Source organism: Microtus pennsylvanicus, chromosome X, assembly GCF_037038515.1.
Source record: "Microtus pennsylvanicus isolate mMicPen1 chromosome X, mMicPen1.hap1, whole genome shotgun sequence".
Taxonomy (NCBI): Eukaryota; Metazoa; Chordata; class Mammalia; order Rodentia; family Cricetidae; genus Microtus; species Microtus pennsylvanicus.
This window is the reverse complement of record NC_134601.1, coordinates 24,500,312-24,524,349: the sequence shown is the minus strand read 5'-3', so window position 1 is coordinate 24,524,349 and position 24,038 is coordinate 24,500,312. Positions and strand designations below refer to the sequence as shown.

Below are 24,038 nucleotides of genomic sequence, written 5' to 3'. Positions count from 1 at the left end.
AAGATTGGAGCACTCAGGTACACCAAGAGTGCAGTTTGAAGAAAATCTCTAAGAGCTCTTTAGCTCTCTTTCCATTATATGGGACCAGAGAGAGAAAATGGTTCTCTGTAAACCAGAAAGAGAGCCATCCTTACACACCTTAGATTTTGGCACAGTGTCCTTAACATTCGTTATCATACCCAAATATAAGAAAAATGCATAATTGTTTAAGCTCCCTCATTTATATTACTGTGTTGTTTTGACCTAGACTGACTTGCTTCCAGAAAGGTTTACTTGCACACTTTCAAGGTGGTTATTATGCATAGGGAAACAGAGTAACTTCATTGTATTTAGTGTGATTATTTAAACAAACTCTAGCTTTTTTTGAGAGTTTCACACATTGCAATTTGATCATATTCATTCCCTCTCTCCAACTTTTCCAAGATCCATTCAATTCTGTACTCAGCAAAGTTTGTGTCTAATTTTTTTTTAAACTCATGATCATTTTATGTCATACAAATTATCTTGGATGTGTAATCTTCTACTGGATTTCTAATTACTTTTATAAATATATTTTCTCAAGCTAAATGAGCACATAGATTAATAAAAATCACACTGTGTACACAAATTACTGTCTTTTTGACTACGATTGTTTCCATGACTCTTTCAGCTATAGTTTTATAGATCTAGTCTCTTTACTATATCTCATACATCACAAGAAGAAATTTATTATTTATTATCAGCCAAATAATTTGTTATTAGTCAAACTATTTTTCATGAAATTGAAACTTTTATGTAAGTCTATTGCATATCCAGTGGATACTCTCATGTGTATATTATGAAGAATTTTATGTATAATAGTGGACATGCTCAATAAATAAAATATAATAAAACATGAACATGAAATCTGTGTTTGTTTGTAGAAATTTTAATTTAAGAGAAACAAACTTATAGCATATTTACAACTGTTGGTCTCCTTTAAACAGATAGTATTCTGTTTATGAATATTTCAGAAATATTTTAAATCAGAAAAAAGCAAGTAATTTGAGGCCAGACTTTATTAACAATTATTTGTAATATTTGATGAGAAAATTTAAAATTTTTATCTTTTCCAAATACACTGTTAATTATTTAAAGATGATTTTTTTTATTATTTTTTTTTCTTTTTTTTATTATTATTTTTTTTATTGATAAAAGAATAAAGGAAAAAAAAACAAATTTCCACCTCCTCCCAGCCTCCCCTTTCCCTCCCCCTCCTCCCACTCTTCTCCCCCTCCTCCCACTCTTCTCCCCCTCCTCCCACCCCTCTCCCCTTCCCCCCACTCCTCTCCCCCTCCCTCTCCAGTCCAAAGAGCAGTCAGGGTTCCCTGCCCTGTGGTAAGTCCTAGGTCCTCCCCCCTCCGTCCATATCTAGGAAGGTGAACATCCAAACTGGCTAGGCTCCCACCAAGCCAGCAGATTGCGTAGGATCAAAACTGCGTGCCATTGTCCTTGGCGTCTCATCAGCCCTCATTGTTCGTCATGATCAGAGAGTTCAGTTTTATCCCATGTTTTTATTTTTTTGGTAATAGTCCAGCTGGCCTTGGTGAGCTCCCAGTAGATCAGCTCCACTGTCTCAGTGGGTGGGTGCACCCCTCGTGGTCCCGACTTCTTTGCTCATGTTCTCCCTCCTTCTGCTCCTCATTGGGACCTTGGGAGCTCAGTCCAGTGCTCCAGTGTGGGTCTCTGTCTCTATCTCCATCCATCACCAGATGAAAGTTCTAAGATGATATGCAAGATATTCGTCAGTATTGCGCTAGGATGGGGTCATTTCAGGTTCCCTATCCTCAGCTGCCCAAGGAACTAACTGGGGACCTCAGCTTGGGCACCTGGGAGCCCCTCTAGGGTAAATCTTTGAAATATAGACTTTGAGAATATATCTGTTTAATTTTTGCTGCAAATGATTAGTTAAAAATAAAATTCCACCATAACATCTAATTCAATAATACCAAAGTGAATTTATTCTGACAATATTAAGTGATAAACTTTAGAGATTTGTTTTTCATGTGTACCATGTTAAACTGACAAAGTGATTAAAACAAAATCCTTTCTTTTCTCTTAAAATCAACTACTAGCTATTTACACCTTACAAAAGAATAAACATACCAAGAATTCAAAATCCTTACTCTCATTCTAAAATTTGTTAAGACTTTATCTTTAACAGAACATATAATAATAAAAGCATATATATGTATATGTATGTTTACGCTTTATTATATATTTCCATACGTATTAGTGAAATTCGACAATTGAATTTCCTCTTCTGTGAATTTGTATTTATGTATTTTATTACTGTTCTATTATTGTTGAATTCTCATTGTTGTGAGGTAATTACATTTATATTGGGTTATTAATTCTTTATATACACATTACCCTGACCACCTTAGGAAATGAGTGAACCAAGTACAGAGAAAACCTCAGTGTACTCTTACAAATGAGATCCTCCACCTTCTAATATAATATTGTCACATGTATTTCTCCTCATGTTTTCACACTGCATATTCATACAAATTTATCAAAAATAATATTTTTAGTATTTTAAAACTTCATAAAAATAGTGAAGACATCATCTCCTTTGTTCCACATTATGTTTTAGAAGTCAGTATTTAAACATATTCTGTCCTGACATTAATTTTCACTTAAGGGTAAGTGTTTGTTGAATTAATACACATAACTTAATCCAGTCTGTTTTCATTCTGCTTTTGTCTCTATGGTTTTACAGTACTCTATGAAGATCATTGTGTCAGTTTCTTTTTTTACATGTGCATTTATTTCATGACAGTCTCACTGTGTAGCCCAGGGTGACCTTAAACTTGAGATCCTACTTCTACCTCCTGAAAGATGGCATTAAAGGCAAAAATCTCTTTACAGTATAGACAGTGAGTGAATCTGCTTGGCCATATCATATACAGATCTTCAAATACATATTCTGGTAAATTATTTATCAGATAGTCTGTGTTTATGTTCTCAATACACTACACATTCTGGGATAATTGGTTTAGTTGAACTTATATTGTTGAATTGTAGTAAATAGAAAATGGTATATATGTGTTTAGGATTTATTATGATTTTCCCTAAATAATAGTAATATTGGACCATTTTATTTCCTCTTCTGTGAATTATATATTTGTATATGTTATTCCTGTTCAATTTTATTGAATTCTCATTGTTTTGGTGTAAATATTTTTATATTAAGGATATTAATTCTTTGTTAAGTCCTTGTTTTATACATATTTTCTTGTTCTTACTGTTGATGGCATTTTATTGGCCTGCTGGATTAATTCAATTCATTTTATCAACATACATCATAAGATTGTAAGGATTCCTTCTTGTGTCTTTTTAAGTATATATTTTTCAAAGTATAAAGTATTTTATGTTCATAGAGAAATATACACATATATTTTGAAGTTTTAAAGTTTAGATTTTTGTATTTAAATATGATAGAATCAGTCTGACTTTAACAGTTTTGCAGTTTTTTGATTTCTTTAATATTATATTCTTTCTCTGAAAATGCCTTTTAATATACCATATAAATTTTAAAATAAGTTAGTTGTGTTACGTGGAAATATACTTTTAAGGTAATAACTCTACTTGAATTGAATTAAATAAAATTTATGACATTATGGAATAAATTAGCTTTATTATAATATTGATTTTAATAATTATGAGCACAGAGTGTCTTTGTATCTATGTATATTTTTACAATATTTTTAATTGAATTTTCAAGCAATACTTTAAAAATTATATCAGTTAAATTTATTCCTATTTATGTACCATATTTCATGTTTCCCTTTGGAATATTATAATTATTTTTGTTACTGATTAGAATTTGGATTGATTTCAGAAGATTGAGATAAATATTCACAGAGATTTCAAAAACAGTTTAATTCTAATTCATTAAATATTCATTTGGATTTTCTTATATTTAGTCTCTTGACTGCAAAGAATAAAACACTTACTTGCTCATTTCTAGAAAATGAGCATTTTACTAACTTGAGAACAACATTCATTGTAATGTCAGTTAAAAATTGTATTATCCATGAAAAACTTCTAGTATTGTATTTTTGTGTGTTTGTGCAGAAATATGTTTGTTCACAAATTCATTTTTGCACATGTAAATGCTGCCACTTATATACAATATACATATGTGTTAGTACATATGGTGTCCAGAAGTCAATGTTAGATGTCTTAAGTATTCTCTACTTAATGTGTATTTGTTTTTATTGATAAGATAGGCTGTAACCTCTAACTGCATAAAATTTACCTCTGCCAGTTACCACCATGAATGTTTATATGCTTTCAAATAAAAGTATTTAATATGTACATTTTCAAGAGCATTTGTTGATATGGGATGTCATTCTGTATATGTGTTGCTTGGATTGGTTAATGAGTAAAGATATGTTGGTTTATGGCAAGGCAGAATATGATCAGGCTGGAAGAGTTATAGAGATACAGTAGGCAGAGTCAAAGAGACACCATGTAGCTGCCAAAGAAGTATCATGCCTGCATCAGTAAACCACAGACTCATAGTGATACATAGATTAATAGAAATTGGCTAAAATAAGATATAAGAGCTAGCTAGAAACATGCCTAAAGTATTGGCCAAACAGTGTTGTAATTAATATGGCTTCTGTGTGATTGTGTCTGGCCAACCAGGAAACGAACACACAATCTCTGTTTACAATTTATCATGAGTTATTGTGGGCCATGACTTAATTATAACTTATAGAAATTGATAATTCACATGTTGACCCACCGGAGAAATTTTTCTTAATCAGGAATTGCAGGACCACTGACTCTGAAAACTATTGTTTTCATCTGGAATTTTACTTGTGCAGTAACAGCTATAATATTTCCCTATTACCATGCATTGTCATATAATGTATACATGTAGTCTCATGATTGCTTCTCAGTTTTATGGGCACATATATAAGTGGATCATCAAAAAGATGATATTTCATTTGTCTTTATAATTTTGATATATAGAAAATATATTAGGGCATGCTTCGTAACTAGAAGTATTTGCCCCATGATGACTGTAGACAATTAAAAGACTCTCCAGTTCCTTTTGCTAAGGCTAATTACACACAATTAATTTACTTTCACCTCAGAGCAAGTTCAAACTAGACTAAAGGGTTTTTGTAACTAGATCATGAGTTTAAAACTTTACAGCTATCCACAAAGTCAGAGTCTCAGGTATCCAACCAAGGTTACAAGACAAAACACCCTAAAAAAGCATGCTAATTTTTTGCTTGCCAGGGTGCTGACAATAGAGCTATGTCTCAAAATTTGTCACTGGGCACTGGTCATGGTCTTACTCATGTAAACTTTGAACCTTGTGTTCCCAAGGCAATGGCTCAGCTCCTTATGCTTTTGATCAATGAGATCTAACTCTTGTAAATTTTTATTGCTCCTGTGAGAAGAATGTAAATGAGACCACTTGCTTTTTCCTAGTCACCCAGACTCAAAATAATGACACAGAAACTATATTAATTGCAACACTGCTTGGCTAATGACTCTAGCATATTCCTAGCTAGCTCTTACATTTTAAATTAACCCATTCCTGCCATTTTATATTTTACCACAAGGTTTGTGGTTACCTGTAAATTTCCCAAGCATCTATCTCCTTCAATGGCTACATGGCATCTCTCTGACTCTGCCTTCTTTGTTCCTCTATGTGCTTGGAATTTCCCGCCTTACTCTATTTTGCCCTTTCATAGGCCAACACAGCTTTATTCACTAACTGAAAAAAGCAACATATAGGCAGAAGGACTTCCCACACCAGAAAAAGGCTTTTGGGTGAGAGAAAAGATGGGAAGAAGTTAGGAGGTTTTAGAATTAAGACAGAAAAGGTAGTATATAAACAGAACAATAAAGAGACTGATTTGGAAAAACATGCAGAGAGAAAGTTTGTTTATTTGCCATCACATACAAAAAGAAAAATGTTCTTTTCACTTGTTATGGCAAATCTAAACCTTAAGATTAGCCTTGGGGCTAAACACCAAAAACTCTTGTTAGTAAATTTTTCATTTGATAACATATATAAAACTCTATGTACATCATAGTACCAAACCCCTAAGGTTTTCAAATTAATTTTTTCATTCTTTGAGAATTCTTATGTATATATAATAAAGTACAACTTCATTAAGTCCCTATTTCACCCCTACTAGCTCCAAAATCACCACATCTCAACTTTGAATCCTCTTTTTTGGACATCACTAAATGAACTTTTAAAGTTATTTTTAATTAAAAAAATGTAATTAGCTTACAATAGTAATATGTTTCCATGTATCATTTTCATATGTATTCATTTTCTACTGGTTCTACCTTCCACATATTCCTTCATCTTCATGCTCCAAATTCCCAGTGTACTCTTCCTCAACCCCTCCCTTGGAGATTCATTGTTTTCCAGTGTTAAGGACCTTTTTCCTGTCATTTACCTATAGTTCTGTGTTATGGAATAGAATATTTATTTCACTATGTAAGGGTGAGTTGCATTTGTTTGTGCTTCAGAATATTTTTTAAGTATGTAAAGACGTGTTGCATTTGTTTATGCTGCATTTTTAATTATATAAAGCCATTTTGATTTTCTTTATACTACCATTGTTTAATTATGTAAAGATATGTTGCTGATTTACCTTGCCTACCTATGGCAACTGATTGGTTTAATAAAAAAGCTGAAAATTCAATAGCTAGGCACATAAGGAATAGGTTGTCAGACAGAAAGAATAGGGAAGCTGATTAGCTTGCCAGGGGCCAGCCAGCTCAAGATTTAACCAGACAGACATAAAGGAAGCAGGAAAGGGGGGTAGACAATACATAGATAAGGTAAATGAGTCACTGGTCTGAACAGAGATTAATAAAAATTTGCTGATTTATGTTAAAGAAAAAGAACTAGCTAGAAACAAGCCTAAAGCTAAGGCTGAGCATTCCCAATTAATAATGAATCCCCATGCCATGATTTGGGGCCTGGAAGTCCCAGAAAGCCTGCAAAAATTCCTGTCAATTGGAATTAGAAACCAGGAAGGTTGTATAAGAGAGAGCATGTGGTATTTGCCTTTCAAAACCTGGGCTACTTCAGTTAAAATAATGTTTTCCAGTTCTAGTTATTTACCTGCAAATTTTATGATTTTATCTTTTTCTATAACTTCATGAAATTTCATTGTACCTATGTACCACATTTTCTTTATCCATTCTTCTGTTGGGCGACACCTAGGCTAATATTTTCTCACTGCTATGAAGCGATTAGTGATAATCATGAAAATTTCAGTGTAACTATTATAAACTGAAGTAAAGATAATCCTCTTTTCAGTAAATTCAAACCTCTCTGATTATTTAGATTGACTGTCTAGTAAGATTCAGGTATCCTTCAATTTCTACTTTCCTAGTGTGGAGATACAGATACATATTACCAAATCTTGCATTTTTAAATGTGAGTTCTAGAGATTGAACTTGGATCATCATGTTTGTGCAAGAACTTTCCCGACTGAGTCCTCTCTGCAGTAAACATGATGTTCACCAATTTTGGATAGTCTTCATGAACGTAAAGCTATATTTTTCTCTCTTTAATTTGCTAACTGAACATGGCAAATAATACTAAATACATATATATATATATGTAATAATTTTCTTCATTATGCTTCCTATATATTTTTCAAGTGTTAATTTATCTTTGAATTGATGACATAAACTCATTTGGTCATGTTCAAGAGCTTAATAGAGATTCACCTATAAGAATCAAGTTGGGGGGCTGGAGAGATGACTCAGAGTTTAAGAGCATTGCCTGCTCTTCCAAAGTTCCTGAGTTCAATTCCCAAAAACCACATGGTGGCTCACAACCATCCGTAATGAGGTCTCATGCCTTCTCCTGGCCTGCAGGCATACACACAGAATATTCTATACATAATAAATAAATAAATAAATAAATAAATAAATAAATATAAAAAAGAATCAAGTTGGTAGTCATGTTAGTTAGATTTTCTAGATGTACAGAGATGTATTTCAGGTAGATAGGTATTCTTCAAAACTTTCAGAGACCTTCAGAATATGGCATTTAAAATGTTTTAATAACTTAGAATTTTTCATGAAAATGATACACATCTGCTCCTGGCAGCACCAATTACTTTGAGAGGAAGATGGGCATTGAAGAGACTCCTAATGGAGTTTGCTAGCCATTTGGGCAAGAAACGACTCTTGTCTGGACTGCTGAGCTGAAAATGCAGGACCCACAGAGGAATGACTATTGAACTTGCTTAAAAGTGAGAGGATCCTTCAGGGTTCCTGCTTCATTAAAGAGCCTGCTAGACATTCTGCAAGACAAAGAAAAATTTGACACACAAACTACCAGTATAGGTGAAACTGTCCTTGAAATTTTCTGATTTGTGGAAAAGTCTGCTGGATACTAAGGGCATTTAAGCTGAAGATGAATATTCCAATGGTATAGAAGAATTTTGGGTAACTGTCTAGGCAGCAAGATGTCTCTGTCATTTCTAAAGTTTTGTAAGTTGCTTACAATGCACTTCCTATTTACTCAGGTAATAGTATATTCTCTGGAGTCTTTGATGGAGTTGAAGAATAGTTTTCCTTAGTTATGATAAAAGATAAGGTAGATATAAATATTGTAACTGTTATTCTTGCTTGATACCTGTTTTGTTATATGTAATTTTACTATGTTAAAGCCTTCCTTTTAGTTTAAACAGAAAGGGGGAAATGGTGTGGGAGGTACTTCTATCTATGTATTGTTTTTATTGGTTAATGAATAAAGAAACTGCTTGGCCTATAGCATGGGAGGAGGAAGGGAGAGTCAGGGAAAGGCCATGGAGCTGCTGCCAGAGATAGATGTGCTGAAACTTTACTGGTAAGCCACAACCTCCTGGTGATGCATAGATTAATGGAGATGAAAGAATTAGCCATTAAGAAGTTAGCGGTAATGGACCAAGCAATGATTTAGTTAACACCGTTTCTGTGTATTTATTTCAGTTCTAAGCTAGCCTGGTGGCCAGGAAGTATAAGCAATCTTCCCACTACAGTTTTTACATAGCTATTATTGCCTAATAATTTCATTTTACTATTTTTGTCATTCCCTCTAATGCCTACTGTTACTGTTGCTATTATCATTACTGTTATATCTTCATATCACTCTCATGATTTTGTAGCCCATGATATTTTCTACTAGATCATAGTAACAAACACTAAATTTGTTTTAGTATTATAAAGCATACAATCTGTGTTCTGGTTGTAAAGTTCTGTGATTGTACTATAAGTGCATCCACAGATATATATATATATATATATATATATATATATATATATATATATATATATATATACATATATCACATCTTTTCTACATATATATGAAAAAACATGTGTGAAAGAAAGACAGAGAAAGAGGATATGTATATTAGTCTGTTTTCCAAAGAAACAGCATCAACAGGTTTTGTTTGTGCAGGTGTGAACTGATTTATAATAATGAATGCAGGAGGATTCCATTTCTACAGACAGCATGTTTCAACGTTTACAGCATTTAATAGTGTCATGAAAGTATGAAGAATGATATGCTCAGGCTGAAAATGGAGCTACTGTTTCAATATTAAGGTGAAAGAATACTAACAGCATAGCCTAAAGACCCAAGAAATTTCTTCTTACTTAATCATGTGTGAACCTGACTGCTCTGTTCAGATAGACCCTGGCTTTAATAGAGGAGGTCAATCTGCATTAGAGTGCCACTCAGATTTTTTTGGTCTACCAATATTTTTCCAGGAGAGTTCTCAAAGACACATTCTAAAAAAGCACTAAATCAAATCCCTGGACATCCCATTGAAAATTCAGATAAACACAAAAAATTAGCCATCACAATGAAACATGCTTATGATCCAACAAAATTTAACAAAACAAATAAGGGGCTGGATTTCATTACAATTTACTTATCCCTTGTATAAGTGAACAACATGGACAAATAGATATGCTCACCTTCTTTCTGGTCTCTTAGTCTTTTATGTCACACAAAATTTCTCAGTTTTTTTTTTGTCATCACCTTGTTTTTATTTTATGTTGTGTTGTTTGCTCGTGTTATTTTGAGACAGTATCTCATGTAAGCCAGACTGGATGTGAATGCCAAATTCTGTTGTTTTCATATTCCTCATGATGTGCTTACAAACATGAACAACTATTTACCACTCTAGTTGATACGATGAACCTGGGAGAGCAGTGCTGTGGGAGCTTCTTCAGCTCCTTCAGCCAATAGCCTTTAAGATACCAGCCCACTTGGGCATGGTCTCTTTGCCTTGAAAAAGCAGTGGTAGCCATTCGCTCAGTCTCTTGCTTGGACTCCACTTTTTGCTACCAGACTCTTTTCCTGATCATGCAGAGGGCTATTGTCTAGGACGGTAATCTGTAAGTTTTCCCCTTTAAATAAATAAGCCTTTTATTAATCAAAATTCCAAACTGGTGTGGGATTGTTTTGTGACTTACTTCTATACTTGGCACCCAACGTTTGGTTTTAGAACCACACCCCGTACCCACCCTGACTTGGCTGCCTGCTACCAGAGTGGCTTGACTCGAGCCCTCCCTCAACCGTGGCCTGTGCATGGAGCCATCAGGTCAATATAGAATCTCCCAAATTGGCTTTTCTTGCCACAATTCTTTACACGCCTCGGATTAGCTTCAAGTCCCCACGCACCCTAATATTTGCCTTCCAACGTGGATTTAAACTCCATGCCTCTCGGGATCTATGGGCCCTGCCAGTCTCTGCCCACCTGCTTTAATCTTTTCTCAGAGGTTTTTAAATCCCCCCTTGCAGAGCAGCACTTAGGCAGCACGAATCAGAGTGCAAGGGCAAGTGCTAGCAGTTGCCATTGGGGCAAAAACTCCCTGTGAAGTCCTCCTGGTGGCTCAAATAGAGATGTTGTTTGAAATCCCCACCACAACTGAGTGGAGCGGAACCACAGTGGTGTTTGTAGCCTGACCCTCTGTCCCAGCATTGGGACACTGGGCGCTCAGTGGCCGCTCTCACAGCAGTTCTGTCATGACCACCTGCATTAGGTCGGACGGAGCAGCAGGGCAGGTGCCCAGGGAAAGCCATGCTGTTTATCAGCTGCTAGAAGCTCCCTGGGTTTTTGTGCCCTTTGCCTGGACTCTGGATTTTCCCCCTCTGTGTACTACATCTAACCTCTCAAGCGACTAATTTTTCCCCAGTTTTTAACGAAATATCGGGCAGATTTTAAAGCAGAATTTGTCGTGACACCATTGCATCGGTTCCAGTTGCGACTCCGAAAGAGCACTATTTGCTGGTTAACAGGTAAAATGGGAGGTTTCATTTTTAATGGGACTCTTGCCCTGGTTTTTCCTGCCACTATGGAAGAAATCACAAGAGGCCTATATGCCTATAGAGATACCTCAATTTACTGGTTATTAGGTATCAGTTTTCTTGTTCATATTATATCCCAAAAGCGGTAGACTTAACCTTATAAAGAGATCTTGGATTCTTCCTCAAATTGTATGTGATGTTCCAATAACTGGAGCCTGTACATTTTATACTGTTACTAATAAATCAGGGAAGGCAGATTACAAATCAGATGAATTGAATAAGGTGGAACAAAGCCTTTATAATTCTGTCCAGAAGGCAGAATTATATGCCATTCTTATGGTGCTAAGGGATTTTAAAGAACCTCTTAATATAGTTACTGATTCACAATATGCAGAAAGAGTTGTCTTCCATATTGAAACCAGTTTATTTCAAGGATGTGATGACTTCACAATGGAAGGTAGAAGATGTGCTGCGTTTGGAAGTGGTTTTGCTCTTGTTTCCACAGGAAAAGAAAAATTGTGGATACCATCAAAATTAATAAAGGTTCAGTTCAAAGAGGAGAAACCTCTTGGAAAGGAGAAATGACAACTCATCCACAATGATGATAATCATACAGGTGGTAAGAAAAACATATAGTATGGGGCAGGGTTCTGTTCTTATCCCTGCAGGAAAATACTCATCTTCAAAAAATTGAAGGGACCATGAATATTTGAATACTGACAGATGGAAAAAATTACTACCAATACAATATATATAATATATATGTACACACACACACACACACACACACACACACACACACACACACACATATATATATATATATATATATATATATATATATATATAGAGAGAGAGAGAGAGAGAGAGAGAGAGCTGGTTTTGGAGTTGGATTCTGGCTCAGTTTCTCTAAAATTCCATATATGTTGTTAAAAAAAACCCAGAGTTCCTGTCTCATGTCAAGAGCCATGATATGGGACAGAAGGAAAAAAGAATTTAGAAAATATATTTGTTTTTCTTCATATCTATCATACCTTTCATTGAATATGTCTGTAAATGTCTATATAATTAATGTTTAAGTTTTCCACAATGAACAATGAATTTTTCTGCAGTAATCTTAAAGGTTTCCAGGAAAAAGGTGGGTCCCATAACAACAACTCCACCTGGTTGATATGGTGCCATGATACTGATAGTGCTACTATAAGACCTGTTTTGGGTACCAGCTGCACAAGACGTTTCCAACTTGGTTAGCTAAAATGGTGTACATCTTTTACAAGATTCTGGCCAGACCTCCACAAAATATTCAGAGACTATTTGCAATCTTGCCAGACATTAATCTTGAAATTTAACCATCATTTTACTTTTACAGGATCCCCTAGAAAGAACATTGCACTCATGACAGCTGGAAATAATTCTAGAGGATGATGTTCCCTCTTCCAGCAAAGTTTGTCCTCAAATTTAGGTACATCATTTAGGGGCTGATTAATTGATTATGGTTGATGGTTGGGGGAGGAATTTTATAAGCTCAGGGATCTTTTTGAAAAAAGAAGAGAGAAAATTGAATGATGAGATAATAGATTGGTATTTGTGAGTTATTGTTTATAGACAATTAAATTGGTATGAATTCTTATTTATGGATACAAAGTTAAATTATATTAAATATTGTATGCATGCATGCTTCTACTTCTATTTAAAACATTATATATATACACATATACATTGCACATGTACATTTATATATATATATATATACATATATACATATACATTGCAGTGTACATTTCTATCTCTGATCACATTGTTTACATTTGGAGGTCATTGTCCTCATTTGTTGCACAGTTGTTTATTGTCTTAGTCTTTAAGTTAGATAGGTATTAATAATTATAGATCAATAGTTATCTATGTTTGTCATTTTTATAGTTAGACTAATCAGGATGTTTAGATACATAGAGATTATATTCTACATAAATAGATAATCTTCAACCTCTTCAAAGAGCTGTAGAAAATGCCATTTAATATAACTTAGAGTTCTGTGGTAGTGAGACACAATCGCTCCTGGCAACACGCATCTATTCCTGAGAGATTGTTGAGCACCAAAGTCACTCCACTTGGAGCTTGGCAAAACCAGCCTCTGGGCAAGGAACTGCCCATACCGCAACTACTGACAAAATACATAGTATCCAGAAATGGATAAGCAGATCTGTCAAATCTTGCCAAGACAGGGTAAGATGGTTTTGAAAATTTTCTTGCATTTAAAAATAATCTGTCAGTTATTCTAGGTGTTAGCCAAAGTTGGTTGCTTCAATACTGCAAACGTGACTTTGAGTGATTTCCCATGTAGCCAGTTGTCTCTGTGATTTGTTGCATGTTTTGGAAGTTGTTTGCACTTCCTAATTACTCAAGTAACAATATTTCCCTTCTCGGATCCTTGATGGGGTTGAAGACTAGATAAATGTAGTTAGTCTCCTCTCATGACTTGGCCAAGTTATTTATTAAACAAGACTTAAGCTAGTTAGAATAGGATATATGTTCTTATTGTATATAATTATGTAGTAGGTTTAGAAGTCTCTTACTTAAACAAAAGGAGGAGGTGCTGCGGGAGCTCCTTCAGCTCTTTCAGCCAATAGCCTTTAAGATACCAGTCCACTTAGGCATGGTCTCCTTGGCTTGAAAAAGTAGTGGTAGCCATTCGCTCCCTCTCTTGCGTTGGACTTGACTTCAGGCTACCAGACTCTTTTCCTGATTGTGCAGAGGGCTGTTGTCTAGGACGATGACCTCTAAGTTTTTCCCAATTAGGCAAATCAAAGCCCCACACAACTGCCAACTTTATTCAAGGCATTATGCAATTTATACTCTAAGGGTTAAGAAAAATTACATGAGCAAAACAAGAGGCTTCAGGCCATATTAGCGACAAACCAGTTCTTGCAAGAGCTTGGGGAAGGGAGTATCTCTGTTGGGCTCTGAGGGAAGAGCTTACTATCAGCAGGTAGACAGAGCACCTTCAACATGGGCAAAGGAGACCCCAAGAAGCTGTGAGGCAAAATATTCTCCTATACGTTATTCAAGCAGACCTGCTGTGTAGAGCACAAGAAGGAAGACCCTGACTCCTCAGTCAACTTTGCCAAGTTCTCAGAGAAATGCTCAGAGCACTGGAAGGTCATATTTGCAAAGGAAAAGTGGCAGTTTGAAGATTTGGCCTGGAATGACAAAACTTATTATGACAGGGAGATGAAGAACTTTGTTCCTCCCAAAGGTGATAAGAAAGGAAAAAAAAATAGATGCAAATGCTCTAAAAGACCACCATCTGCCTTCTTCCTGTTTTGCTCTAAATATTGCACAAAGATCAAATGTGAACACCCAGTCCTATCTATTGGAGATAATGCAAAAAATGGGTGAGATATGGACTGAACAGTCTGCCAAAGATAAACAACTGAATGAGCAAAAAAAAAATGGTTAAACTAAAGAAGTATTTAAAAGACATTTTTATATGCTGTGCCAAGGGCAAAAGTATAGCAAGAAAGAAGGGTCCTGGTTGGCCAACAGGCTCAAAGAAGAAAAATGAAGTAGATGAAAAACAGGAGGAAGAGGTGGATGACTAATAAATGACTGTTCTAAACTATGTGGAGTATATGTGCTCAGGTAATGATTTTGCTAAGAATATGAAATTCAAGTGCAGCTCAATATTAGCTTCAGTATAAAAACTGTGCAGATTTTTCTGTAACTGATGAGATTATTTGTAAAAAAAAAATACCTTTTTGAAATAAGAGTTTTTAGCTTTTCAGGGGCTACAAAGATACAGGTAGATTTAAATTTTTGATGTTGAATGTTTCTAAATATTTAATTGGTTTCTTTAATTTCTTATGGTATCACAGAAAATTTCATAAGAATTTGTATTACCAGTAAATTTTATTTGTTGTTGTTGTTTACAATGTTGCATTTTCTTTTTTTGAAAAGATTTTAATAATATAATGTGTAGTAAAAAAAAGAATGGCATGAGTAAAGTGCTAACTCATAAATGCAAGCTACATGTGGCAAAAACTTGTTTTTCCATGGATGCATATGAATAACAACAGTTGAAGTAAATTGGTTCCTATCTGCTATACCAGACTGAGCATGAAATCACATTGCAAGAACAATTTTGTTTTGAAGAAACTGAAGTCACAACACACTTGTCTTGTTTTCATGCAGTTCTTTACAAGCATTCAAAATTTTTATACAACTTCATTCATAAACTGTGTTCCAATAAGCTATCAAACCTAATGTTTGATCATGTTCTAATTTCTTCATTTATAAATTTTAAGGCATTTAAAACATATTTGTCCAGCTCTGATTTTGTCAATAGATGACTGTCTTTGGCTTTAAATTTGAGAATGAGTGTGTATTCCTTGTCAGCTCCTAATTTTAGAAGAATTTGTTTATGTCATTACATATTTTTACTTATTTGCTATTTGCAGACAAATAGAAATATTACAGTATTTCCATTAAGTTTAAGTATAGTAATTCAAGAATCACCCTTTATGGAGGTTCTCATTCTAACTTGCAGAAGGAAAATGTTCTGTATCCTGATTGTAGTAATAAGAGCTGCGGGGCTGCGTCCCCAGCACCCCGGCTGCCTGGCTAGCTTATGCCCGAAATAACAACACACAAACTGTATTCATTTAATCACTGCTTGGCCCATTTCTATCTAGCCTCTTCTAGGATAATTCTCACATATTAATTTAGCCCATTTCTAATCATCTGTGTAGCGCCCCTAGGTGCACTTACCGGGAAGATTCTAGCCTATGTCCATCCTGGGTCAGAGCTTCATCTCATGCGTCTGCTTGGGAGCTGGGAGCATGGCGTCTCTCTGAGGCGTCTGCTCCCAAGAGGAGAGCTGTGGAGTCTGAGCTCACTTCCTCTTCCTCCCAGCGTTCTGTTCTGTTTACTCCTCCCACCTATCTTCTAACCAATAAGGGCCAAGCAGTTTCTTTTTATTTAACCAATGATCTTCCTCCATCACCTGATGCTTGCAGCTTTTAAATTCAAGCATCTCAAATAGGGATCTCATAAAAATTAGAGAAAAAAATACATGCACGAAATCACTGAGAACAGTTCTTTCCAAGTAGTGAGTTCTTAATGAGGTAAGAGCCAATGACTGGCTGCTTTGGTTTTTGTATCTTTAAGTTGAATCCAAATTTCTCTCTGAGTTTTTATTAGTTGTTATTCAGTTTGTATAATCAACCATTTCTCTAATGGATTTAAGGCCTAACTTACCCATAACTCGCACCCATATGGAGGTCCAGAACTAAATAGTACATAAGTCATAGGCCCTAGAGCAGGACCTACTACTATTACTCTGCTAAATGAAAATAATATGATGCTAAGTACCAGTATCTTATAAGTAAGGAAGGACAATAGCACAAGCAAGCATATGCAAAATCACAATGAACAAGCAAAATTGGCCAAAACAACCTGTCAGTGTACCAAAAGCATGGTAAATAATGACTCACACTCCTTGCTAATCACAACACACCAACAGTGACCTCCAGTTTCAAAAGGACCAAGCAAAAATGTTTCTGTGACAGCTTAATTTCCCTAACACCGGAAAAAAAAACCCTGACCCTTTTTGTTGGATCAAAATTATCTCAGGGCCTGTACCTAGAGGGTTATGGGGTAGAAAAAAAGCCTGGCTCGAGTTCAGAGCCTATACCTTGAGGCCTGTTGGACAGAGAAAAGCCTGGCAAGAGTTTAAATGAAAATGAGATAGCAAAAACTAGGTAGAGGGAGTGTTTGGCTGCCTTTCATTGGCTGTAGGTATCCACACATCACAAGATTTCACTTAATCTTTATAAGCAGACCCTCACAGTAATTAACTGAGTACTTGGTTTTACTCTACTCCCTATCACATGTGATTGTCCTGCATTGTAGGATTGTGGAATGGGCAAATAGCACACTCACCTTTCTCTGGGGAATAAGGAGTCTCAAGGAAACCTAGCAACTGGCACCAGAACATGAGGCAGGGTCCCAGGTCAAAGTGGTCTCAAGGTGAGGAGGAACAATGGGTAACATAACGTCAGGGAAGGAGACAGATGAGGAGGTGCAGAAAATGGCCAAAGATCAATTGGGAGAGGTCTAAAGGATCCAAAAGTAACAAATTAATCAAAAGAAGGGAGAAAAGGAAACATAAAAAGTGAAGATAAAAAATGGGTGCAATTTACTGAAGAGCACTTCCAGGAGGAAGGAATATGGCAGGAAGTGGCAAAAACCAAAAAGAAAGTAGATAATGTCTGTAATGAGGGGTGGCTACCTTCTTATGTCCCCAGCCACCCTGGGAGAGAATAAAATGGGAGATGTAAATGGGACAAAAAAGGGGGCTCCATCCTTTCCAGGAGGGAATGAATATTCCAGCCTCTAGGAAGAATATAGGGCAGAACATCCTGGGAATACTTATGCTGAGGACTATAAGGCTAAGGTTTATGGACTCAAGCCTTCCTGGTCAATGTTTCCCCCTAGCCTTGGCCACCCTGGGGGATCCCAATATGCTAAATGAACAGCCTTCCCCAGTTCCCACCTCTTATTCAATGCTACCTGGTACAGGGGAAGCCATTTCCACTGGAGTCCAACAAACCAGGATTGTGGTTCTGTATCAGGACCAAGTTAGATAAGCAGGCCTGGAGGCCTGGGCTGTGCTAGAGGAAGGACCCACTGAATCACCTATAGCTGACACGATGCAAAACCCGCCTTGAGAGAAAATTGCCCTCCAGTGGACTTAGAGACCAATTTACTAAGCTCCTCGTCTGGGAAGGTATAAACAAAAAAACTAGGATGCCTTGTGCTGGCCTTAGGTTGTACCATCACAGAATGCTGGGACCCAGTCACATACCAACAAGACTCTCATGGTGGCTTTTCAGGCCCAGACTCAAACTCTAGCCTCTTCTATTACTCAAGCCCTTGTGGCTAGACAGCAAAAGCAAACATCTGGGAAATATTTCTTATGTTGTCAACTGGGGCATTTTAAGATGCATTGCCCACAAAGGGGCAATAAGACCTAGGGGCAGAAGGGACCCTCCTCCATCTCCCTGCCCTTGCTACAAAAGGGGCACATTGGGGCTCTGAAATCCAGTCCAAATTTGATATAAATGGGAAACCCTTTGCAAATAAACCTTTAGCCTAGATTGAGGGACGTCTTCCAACTCCCTTAACCAAAGGAAGGAAAGATGCACCTTCAGTTAACTGGACCATTCCAGTTGTAAAGGGGTTCTGATCCAATATGACTATGATCTTTCGGGGACAAAGATTTCAATGTCTGATAGACATGGGAGCTGACAGGAATAGTCCTCAGAAAGGAAGAGGTCCTGACCAGCTTTGATCTCATAACCAGGCTGCCTATAACAGGGGTTGGGGAAAGGTCTATGTCTCAAGAAATTGCCAATCCCATAACTTGGGCTGGGCTGGACAGAGACAGAAGAAAGCTCAGGGCTCTGATCTTCCCAGGGTTGCTTGCAAACCTCCTGGGACAAGATTTGTTAGGACAAATGGATGCTGTTATTACCTCTGACCACTTAGCCTTTTATGATGATAAAAATGAGCCAAGCAGTGTTTTAACTAATACAGTTTCTGTGTGATTATTTCAGTTCGGGGCAGCCGGGATGAACAAGTGACCTTCCTTTCAACAGAGTTAGAATTGGTGGCCGGACATTGTTTTCAGTAGAGCCTCACCCTGTAGGGATTTCTAGCGACCCTGGACACCCATGTTGGGGAGTCTCGGTTAGTGAGGCTATATCAAGAACCACACTGGAGAGTCCCCAATCATTCAGTTTCCCAAGAAAATGCTGCTGTGGATGCTGCAGCTTCAGGGACCTGTCTCATAGAGGTCTCAACTCTGCCCATACAAAATGCTACCCAAATGCATCTCTTAATTCATGTCAACTAGAGAGGGCTCAAATATCTATACCTCCAGATCCTTGCAACAGAATTAAAGAAAATTGTTCATACATGTAAGACTTGCCAATCGTTTCTCTGCACCCCCAGTCAGGAAAAAGGCAACCCATGACAAAAGCCACTTCTTACAATATTTTGCTACATTGGGACCTAAAACAGCCACTGTTTTTTGAGTAAAACCTTAAAAGAATTCTTCCAGATATGGAATATATGCCATACCACTGGGATCCCCTACAACCCTCAGGGTCAAGCGATTGTCGAAAGACATCAACAATATCTCAAAGAGGTCTTTATAAAACAAAAAGGAGGAGAAGTCTCCCCCCTCTAAAACTGCAAAATACATTATTAACCAACAATATTTTAAATTTTCAAAAATCAAAATTGATTTCAGAAACATTAGGGATCCCTACCAACAAAGCCCTGCCTAAAGGTTAGGTGGAAGAATCCTCTCACTAACCAATGGAGGGGCCCAGATCCCTTGTTGACAAAGGGCAAAGATATGGATGTGTCTTCCCAAACAGTGGGGAAACACCTATATTGCTACCTGTTCATAACTTAAAATTTTTCCCCTCCCCTCAGAACAATGGGGAATATCAAGATGACAAATAAAGAAGGAAAGAGATTATGGTGGACCACCCTTAAATTCAAACACAATAAAAGAAAAATAAACACTGTTCAATGGAGACTGACCCTTGAGGAGACTCTTGCCTGTTTATCTATGTCAGACAGCCCTCCTAGCAATAATCATTTTAATTCTTCTCACAGGGATCAAGGTCCAGGCAGCAAGCTCCAACCAACCACAGAAGGTGACATGGATCCTGTCAAGTGCTGGCACTAGAGGGATCCTAAACCAGACTTTTCAGATGATGAAACCCTGGGCATGGTGGCCTGACCTGATGATTGACCTCTGTGATTTGGCACATGGGAGCTGGTTCATGGGAGACTGGATTCAGGGAATTGAAGGAAGACCTTAATGTGCTGCTCTCAGGGGTGCACCCTATCCCAGGCATCTTACCCTAATGAGCCTGGGTCTTCTCATGTGCTTAGGAGATATGACCTCCTGCAGACACCATTTTATGTATGCCCAGGAAGCAACCTCTTAGAAACTGTAGTGCAGGTGTGGGGGCACAACACTCCTGATTACTATTGTTCTTCCTGGGGATGTGAGCAGACTTGTCTGGACATAATTAGAAAAGACAGAGACTGCATTACATTATTTACAATACTCTTTGTATTACTTAGCATGGGTAACCTTACAAACTAGGAAAGGCTTGGACTTTTTGTTTTATGGAACAGAGAGGAATTTGCAGGGCACTTGGGGAAGAATGTTGATTCTATATGGAAAATTCAGGGATAGTTACAAGAACCCTAGATGAGTTAAGAAAAGACATTGATTCATTTAAGTCAAGGATCCCATATGAGACCTGGTTTAATTGGTCTCGATGGCTTACTACTCTCATCTCTTCCCTAATTGGGACAATGGCTATTTGTTTATTGATCTGTCTTTTTGGCCCATGCATTTTCCAAAGGCTGAAACAAGCATTCCAAAAACAGATTCAACAGGTAGTACTCATGGCCCTTTGAGTACATTATGATAGGCTCAATATCTCACCCCATGGATGAACTCTCAATTTGAAGGTATCCAGGCAAAAACACTGGGTAGGGTGGCCCTGACCCATACTCTCTCCTGGGTGGGATATTCTGGTTTGATGACTGGGTGTAGAGAGTGGGATATAAAACAAAAGGGGGAGATGTTGGGCCAAAATTATCTCAGGGCCTGTACCTTGAAGCCTATGGGACAGAAAAAAAGCATGGCTTGAGTTCAGGGTCTATACTTTGAAGCCTGTTGGACAGAGAAAAGGCTGGCTCAAGTTTGAGTGCAGATGAGACAGCAAAACTAAGCAGATGCCCCTCCAGCCAGAGGGAGGGTTTGGCTGCCTCTCGTTGGCTGGAGGTACTGCCACTTCACAGGATGTCACTTAACTTTTATAAATGGACCCTAACAGTAATAAACAGAGATCCTACTTTGACTCGACTCTCTATCATTGTGATTGTCCTGCATTGCGGGGCTGTAGAAAGGGCCCATAGCACACTCACCTTTCCCTGCAGAATAAGGGGGCTGAGGAAGCCTAGCACCTTTTACAATAAAGAGCCTTTACGTTGAAATCTTCCAAAGTCTGTGTCATTGCCTTCATTTCTTCTCACCCACTGCCTCCCTGGAATTGGGGATCACACAACAGGTAGCAACAACAAGTACACAACAACTAAAACTAGTTTCCAACATGGCTTGATCTTTCCCTTTTGCTCACTTTTTGGGTCCTCCTTAGCCTCTTTTGCTCATTTTTTCTTTCTGATTTCTTACCCTGGCTGCTGTCCCCATTCTGACTCTCCACCAACATCTTGAGTTTGCCCACTTCAGCTGTTTCACTTAGTTGACCCTTATTTTTGTTTTCTAAGCCATTGGTGAGTTGGGGCTTTCTTTCTTATCCCTACATTTTCTTTTCTATCCCCATTTTGTCTTCTGGATGGAAACTCTCCATCATGACTCAATTTATCTCACTACCTTCATATAAGGGCTGACCATTCTGGAGGTAGAACCAATAAAAGACCCCTTGGCCAGTCCTTTTCAGTCAAGGAAACACCAGGTGAGCATATGGCCACAGCCTAACAAAAACCCTGGAAGTTCCTCATTATAAGCAGTACACTCAATCCACAAACACTAGTTTTCTTTTCCCTTCCGTCCTTGTCCTTGCATAGACTCCCTCACAGACTGAGAGCCACTGATAACTTTTGCCTGCCACCTCTCTCTGGGATTCTCTGGTGGTTCTCTTGCTTTACAGGGAGTGCTGACATTTTTTGGAGAGTGGACTGTTAGATTTCTTCTCCTAGTCTCTCTTCTTAACTTATCCAGTTACCTGACCAACTACTAAAGGCTATTAGGGTGGTGGCCAGTCTCTTAATTCATGGAAAAATTTTGGCCATTTGACTGTGTTTGAATCACCTTTCCTTTAAGGGATTGTAATGTTCTCCTCAGATGGCGGCCACTTGCACTATTTTGACCCTTTCCTCTATACTCCATCATGGGCAACCTTGTGCAAAAGATGCCCTCCCTTTCATTGGAAGCCCCTCCACCATATTGTATTCCGAATTCTCAACAAGGTCCATGATTGAACTGGCAGATAAACCTTCTCACTCCTTGTCCCCCAAGGTACCTTGTCCCTCTAAGTCTGTCTATCATTAGGAAGATATTAAGACCTCTGCCCTATGGAGGCTGTAAGTAGCCCATGGCAATGTCACCTATCCCTAAACCTCCCCCTAAGCATAATCTGCAATTGCTTTCCACCAACAGTTCCCCACTACCAATCCTTGAGCCTTCTCTGTCAACATGGGTCCCAATGCTGCCATTCAACCTTGGATCCCTACTCCACTGAAAGATTTGGCCATAATTAGAAGGGCAGCTAATGAATATAGCAGTGATTCCCCTTATTTTGAGCTAGCACTCAGGCAATGGCCCATACAGCTTCAAACCCATTATGACTGGTAGGCTATGTTAAAGCTTTTTCTTGACCCCTCAGTTTTCCTCCAGTGGCTCTCAGCTTATGATGATGCAATAGAGACCCAAGCCCATACAAACTTACGATTTGTACTTAATGTCACCATCAATGTGCTTACTAGCCATGGACAACACACTGATCCTGTATCACAATCCATGATAGGCCTGAATGCCTATTGAAAACACGTGTCTGGCCTAGCCTTCAAGGCCCTCAAACATTCTATGCCCCGGGACAATTTAAGCTATTTTCGTAATCTTGTCCAGCAGGCTGCAGAACCATTTCCTAAATTTTTGACCTGTGTCACCAACGCTGCTGAAAAGTGCATCCCTTCTGGCCCTACCAAGGATATCCTTATTAAACAGCTGTTGCACTTGTTATAAATGAGGAGATTCATAAGGAGGTCTTAGCTGCCCATGAAATTGACAGAGAGAACAAGCCTATTTCTGCCCTTATGGCTTCTATCAATATCTTGGTTAATGCCAAACTTGACAAGAATGATAATTCTACCTCATCAGACCATACTTGCTGGGGATGCGGATCGTCTGGCCACTTACATAGGGATTATCCCAGGGATCATCCAAAGACCTGATGCCCTAAATGCCAAAAGGCCTATCATTGTGCGTGAGACCATAGAAGCTCCCAACAACAGCCTTTAAACTCTAAATGAGGCAACCCTCAGCCCAACAAGTAAGAGGAAATGCTGACCCAGCAAACCCAAAAGTCTTTTGGACCCTTCCCACTTTTCCATGACTACTATTTTTCTAGATGATAAACCTGATAAAAGATTTGTAGACACTGAGGTTGATGCCATCATGATCTCGCTCAATGATACCAAAGCCTTCCCACATTGGAAGTTCAAGGATGGCCCCACCATTACTGGGGTGGGTGGTGACTCCATCTCAAAGAACACTGTTTACCCAGTTCATTGGAAGGACTTAGATGGTAACCAAGGCAGATTGAACCTATTGTGTCAGATACCCTCTCCCCTGTAACCTTTGGGATGGGGTCTTTTGGAAGAAATGAATTCTGTCCTTATTACTGATGATAAGGCCTTAGATAAGGATAAAATGTCACATGGCATTACAGTCTAATCAGGGCAACAACTCTGCTGCCCTTCACTGTACAGGTCCTAACTTCCAATTCTAGGGCCACTGACCATCATTCTAATGTAGTTGTTCCACAACCTGTAGCCTTATATTCACTTACAAAGTGAACAGTGTGACTGGATAAGTGGCCTA

At 37.8% G+C, this 24,038-nt stretch overlaps 1 pseudogene; it reads left to right on the top strand.

The window, feature by feature from the left end:
* The first annotated feature begins 14,332 nt into the window (after positions 1 to 14,332).
* On the top strand, positions 14,333 to 14,925 carry LOC142840275 (high mobility group protein B2 pseudogene; annotated as a pseudogene).
* Positions 14,926 to 24,038: the final 9,113 nt, after the last annotated feature.